This window comes from Notamacropus eugenii, chromosome 1 (genome assembly GCF_028372415.1).
Source record: "Notamacropus eugenii isolate mMacEug1 chromosome 1, mMacEug1.pri_v2, whole genome shotgun sequence".
NCBI classification, from domain to species: Eukaryota; Metazoa; Chordata; class Mammalia; order Diprotodontia; family Macropodidae; genus Notamacropus; species Notamacropus eugenii.
Window position 1 is genome coordinate 256,896,252 of NC_092872.1, and position 6,152 is coordinate 256,902,403.

A 6,152-nucleotide genomic window follows, 5' to 3' on the forward strand; every position below is an offset into this window, starting at 1 on the left:
ATTACCAGAGATCATAGAGGTGACTTGAACTCAGTTTTTGTGATGCCAAATTCAGCACACCAAGGTCCACATTCTGTCCCGTGAACCACCTCAGAAGTTTTATTCTCCCTATTGTTAATTTTGAAAATGTCCAACCAGCCATTTTAGGCTTCTCCCTTTAAGGTTGATGGTACAGTTGGATTGAACGTTAGACTCTGAGTCAAGAAGACCTGAGATCAAATGTGGCCTCACATATTTAATATCTGTGTGACCCTGGGGAAGTTATTTCACATCCGTTTATCACAGTTTCCTCATCTGTAAAATGAACTGGAGAAGGAAATGGCAAATCACCTGATTATCTTTGTCAAGGAAACGCCAAATGGAGTCACAAAGAATCAGATACAACTGAACAACAACACTGGTTTTGTTGAGTTTTTTCTCTTATTCTTTTTCCGTTTTTTAACTTTGTTATAAACAATGGCACTCTGGAAGGGGAGGAGGGGGTGGTATAAGGTTAGGCAATTATAAAAGATATCAATAAAATATTTTTTTAAAAAAAGATGAAGGCAAGAGATGGAATGCCAAAGTTGCAGAACCACAAGCAGGTAAATTTGGCTGCAGTATAGAGGAGTCATATGAAATGTCTGGCCAGAAGACTGGAGTCAGCTTGTGAAGGTCTTTAAATTCCAAACTGAGAAGTGCTAGTTTATCCTGGAGACAATAGAAGAACCCATCTCTCAAGATTCTTGACATAGTCACATGTGCTTAATTAAGACTATCTTGCCACTTGTGTGGAGGATGAATGAGGGGGAGGGGGTAGACTTGAAACCAGGAATCCAGCTAGGATGCTGTTGAAAAGACCATGAAAAAGAGGATGAGCTCAGGCCCATGTGGAAGCCATGTGAATGGGGAGATGTGGAAAGAGAATTTACTAGAATTTGCCAGCTCATTCAATGTGGTTGGTGAGATATGACTCTGAGATCACAGACCTGGGTGACTTGAAGGATAGTGGCATCCTTAACAGAAACAGGGAAGTTTGGAGGAGGGGTGAGTTTGGAGGGTTTTTTTGGGAGAGGGGGGAGATGAGGGGAGAACGAGCTGTGAGAATGAAGATGTGCTGAGTTTGAGATGCCTGTGGGCCAGTTGGTTGGTGATGTCTGTTTGACAAGAGAGATGAGAGATGGATATGTTATAAGTAAGAATGTATGTTCCTTGAGACTGTAGGGTTCATCTTACTTCTGTCTTTGCATTCCTAGCACCAACTATAGTGGCATATTCGAGGCTTGTTGTTAGAGTGTAGATCCCAGAGCTTTTTGCATGCAGATAGGTTGAACCCATGAGAGCTGATGAGATCAAGAGGAAACATTGTAAAGAGAGAACAGGAGTCAGGATGGACTCTTGGAGGACACCCCTGGTCATGGAGAAGAAGACCCAGCAGAGGAGACTGAGGAGTGGTCACAACAATTCTGACAGGGACCAGAAAAGAGCAGTGTCAGAGGAGGAGAAAGTACTGAGGAGGAGAAAGTACCCAGGAGGAGGGTTGATTGATACTGTCCAATGCTGCCAAGAGGTCAAGAACAATGACCACTGAGGAAAGGCCACTTGCTCAGCCATTAGGAGATCACTGATATCTTTGGAGAGAGCATTTTCAATTGAGTGGTGAAGTCAGAAGCCAGGCAGCAAAGGGTTCCTGAGTGAGTAGAAGTCCATTCAATGCTTGTAAATGCATTGTCTCTCTGTTACTCTCTCTGTCTTTATCTCCCTCTCCCTCGCTATCTCTGTTTCTCTCTCTCTCTCCCTCTCTTTCCCCCATCTGTCTGTTTCTTTCTCCCCTTTCTGTTTCTTTCTCCCTTCTTTGTTCAGTCTCTCTGCTATTAGCAATGGGCTGATTGTCTAGGGTTGTTCCAGCTCTAACACGGGATGCTCTTTCCAGATCTGTCATTCTATGCTCCAAGGGCCCTTCCAGCCTGCCATTTGGTGAATTCTGTAAGAGGCCTTCCTTGTGAATAAATAAAGCTGCAGAGCGTTGGAGTTCATTTTCGCTTTCCATGGGTAATGGGATCCTGCCTCTGGGAGGTATTTTGGGAAAACCATTTCAGCCAGAGAGCAATTGTTACAGACTGCAGGTCACACTCATCTGCTCATCACTGCGTTGGTCCTTCCATGGAGTGAGCAAAGCTGGCTTCCTCATTACAGAATCATGTATCATCTTCCTGGGAATTCAAGGCCGCCTATATCATACAGGACCTCTAAGGGTAGAAATACTGCCTCAGTGGAAGGACGCGGGTAGTGGTCAGAGGAATCCATGCACTTCCTCTGTTCATATCATCTGATCTTTTAAGTCCCTGGCAAGGCAGAGAGATATCTGTGGGTCTGGAAGCTTTATTTCAAAAGGCCAGAAAGAGGACGGAAAATTGCTAAATATTTACTGAACATCTAAGGTGAGTCTGGTAGTGTGCCATGTACTAGAGGAAACAATGTCTTCTCTGCACCTTTCTGTCAATATTTGAACAGAGGAGTGACTGACTGTTACTTCTGTATTCAGATGCCTTCAGTGGCTTCCTGTTTTTCCTAAGGTAACACATAAAACTCCTTGGCTTGCTATTTATAGCCCCTGATAGTCTGGGCCCCACCCACCTTTCTGGCCTCCCCCACCCACCCCATTTCTCCCGTTCATGCTCTGTGTTTTAGCCATTTTGGCCCACTCACTGTTCCTGTTCTGATCTCCCATCTCCCAAGCCTTTGCACAGGCCCTGTCCTCTGTCTCACCTTCAGCATCCTTCAGGGACTCAGGCTCAGTTGCTTCCCCATTTGTTGACACTCATTTCCTTCTGAGATTATCTGTATTTACTCATCTGTGTGTATGTTAGAGTTTCCAGTAGAATGGCGTTTCCTTGGGGACAGGGACTATTGTCATTGACTTATATCTCCCGTTCTGGTCACGGTAAGTGCCTAATTGGCGTTTGTTGGGTTGCATTGAATTGTGTGACTACAGATGGGATCCTGACACATCTTTACCATAACATTATTTGCAAAAACATGCTTATTCATCAATGATTCAATCCAACTAATTAAATAAACATTTATTAAGAGCCTACTATATATATAAGGCACTTTGCTAGTCACCACGGATACAAGCATGAAAATGAATTGTTGCCTACCCTCATATGACATGAGAGAATGAGACTTGAATACAGATAAGTACAAGACATGCAAAGCAATGCCAAGTAATTGAAAGAAGGAGAGAGAGCACTGGTGAGGAGAGATCAGGAAAGACCTTCCAGAGGAAGGAGATGGGGCCTGCTCTGGACTTTGAAGGAAGCAGAGACACTCTGAGATGTTGTGCTGATGACCCTCGTAAAGACTGTGGAGGATTAAGAGAAGGAAGCCAGGGAGCTGGAATGCATCTGGGAAACTGTTTGGTGCACTCAATGACCCTAAACTTCTTGAAACCAAAAGGCATCTTTCTAACACGAATGTTCTTCCAGTGATGCCAGATGCTTGTGAATCTTGGAAGAACCCAAATTGGAGGTCAGTCAAAGGACAATGAAGGGCTGAGAGGAAAGGAGGGGAAGAGAGGAAAAATCTGGAATATTGGAACAGGGCTGGGCCAGGGGGCAAGGAGGGCATAGCAGGGGAATACAAAGAAACTATAGATAAATTTCCTTTTAGTTTATCATTTTGTCAAGAAAAGATTCTGGGCCTGGGGGTGATACCTGAATTCAAAGAGGCAGCATGATGGTGGATTGGCACTGAATGAGGGATTGCTTGTGATTGATTGACTAATTGACTGAGTGGAGATTAGGTAGGACTTAAATCCCAAGGGTTTTGTTTTAAATTCCTGCCCTGCCATATACAAGCTTTGGAATATAGGGCCAGTCCCTTAATCTGCTGCTTGGCAGTGGAAGAAGATAGAGTTAGAGCCCAAGGTTCCTTCCCACTCTCAGTCCATTCCTTCCCCTTCCCCTGGGCAAGTGCAGCCTCTGATGTGGGGGCTGTTCCTCCACCTTTCGCATCCACCTGACACCCAACTCTCACCTGTGACTCCAAGAAACTGTAGCAAGCCCAGAAACTGCGCCATCTCAGTAAACCATCTTGGCAGGTGGGTTAAACCAGGTTAAGGGTAACAGGCCTCAAACTTGCTTATGAGTTAGGGGGGGTGTCTATCCCAAATAGGTGAAGACTTTCCCAGTGGATGAGAACAATTTGTTCCAAAGGTCATGAAGGTGGCTGAAGCAGGCTCTGTGGAGCACTTAGAGTTTGGTCAGACATCAAGGACACCAAGATCATCTAGTGGATCCCATGCCATCGCTGGTCATCCTGACTTTTAGGACTTGGATGACTGGAAGAGAGAGTGAGGCTGATGACTTTGTGCTGCTCTGCCTCATTTAAATCTGATTCATCGGGGAGTCAACACATCACCCTGTGATGCCGACAATCCTCTTTGAAGATGAAAGACTAACCAACATAAAGACAATATGTATTTTTGTCCATATTTTGCAAGTGAAGAAATTGGATGTGGGATCAAAGGATGTCACCTTCACAACCTTTCAGGAAGATTTGGAAGTTTTCAGAAGTAATGCCTGTCTCACTCTTACTCTCCCCTTAGAACTTTGGCTTCCCAGTGGGAGAACGCAAGTGAATGGCAAATGGAAGTAAAGAATCTTCAGCAAGGAGAAGATGCTAGAAATTAGGTGACCGGACTTAGAGAGAACCTCTGTCAGTCTTTGGAAACAAAGATGGAAATCTTTGCCGTCAGGAATTTCATTCTTAGGCTGAACCTTGAGTTTGGACATTTTAGACAATTCTGTGGCCTCTCAAATAGCTTCTTTACAACCTCCCAGCCTGGGCAGGAGTTTAAAGAAGATCACAGTGGAGGGGGGCTGGAGGAAGCCAGCAGATAGAATGTCCAACATTGTCTAGTGGGGGCAGCAGTGAGCTGAAAAAGCACAGACTGTACTGGGAGTATTGTGTAGGGCTGGGGCAGGCGGCTGGAAATCTAATCATGGTGGCAAGAGTACTTGATTTAGAGCAAGAAACTTGAGGGTCAAATCCTGGTTTTGCCACTTAGGTGTCTTGGACAAATTGCTTTACTTCTCTGTAAAATGGGCATAAGAATAGCATTTACTTTTTTGGAGCAGGTGGGTGGCACAGTGGATAGAGTAATGGTCCTGAAGTCAGGAAGACCTGAGTTCAAATCCAACCTCAGATACTTATTAGCTGCATGACTCTAGTCAAGTCACTTAGCCTCTTTTGCCTCAGTTTCCTCCTCTGTAAAATGGGGATTAAATGATAACACCTATTTCTCAGAATTGTTGTGAGGATCAAATGAAATACACAGTAGGTACTTAATAAATGCTCATTTTCTGCCTCCCTCCCTCACTCCCTCTGCCTTCTTCCTTTCTTTCTTCTTCACTAAGTTATTGTGAGCCTCAAATAACATAACATACATTAAGCACTTTGCAAACCTCTCTCCTTTTGAGGGAGAGGTGGTAGAGTTTGGGTTTGAAAGGCTGAATGTTTGTCAGATGAGGTAATAGCTCACTGGTCTTGCTTAAGATTTTAGTTTTCCTTGTTACAAGTATAACTCTTTCATTAATGAAGTCATTTTAAGCCTGAAGGGCAGTGTAATAGTCTATAGTGTCCACTTGGTTCCTTCTTTGGCTTTGGGGAGTTCACATTTTAATTTTTTAAAAAGGAATTTATGTTAGACCACAAGTTTTTAGTTCAATCACAATTGCTCTGAGCTCCCAGTTAGGAAAATTCCCAACATCTAAACAGCAGCTGGGTCTTCTGCCTGACTTTATATCTATATTAGTTAACCCTTAACCTCTTTGCAATTGAGGCAGGATTTGGTTTACCAGAAACATTTGGGAGCAGAGGACATTATGATGTCTGGGGAGAGATGGGAAATGGGAGAAGTTGGGGAAAAAATTGACCTTTGGGAGGAGGGGTTTCCCTTAGGTTTTGAGAATGTATGATACTAGAATGGATGACTTTGCTGAATATGCCTTCCTTACCACAGCTCATTTCTCTCTTTGCTCCTGAAAAGTCCTGCTGACAGCCATCCGTACTTGTTCACCCTCTCAAACCCAGACCTTTAGACTCCCTCTCTGGATCTAAGATAGTTTCTTCCTTTTAGATAAATTCATTAGGATCTAAACCAGTCTCTC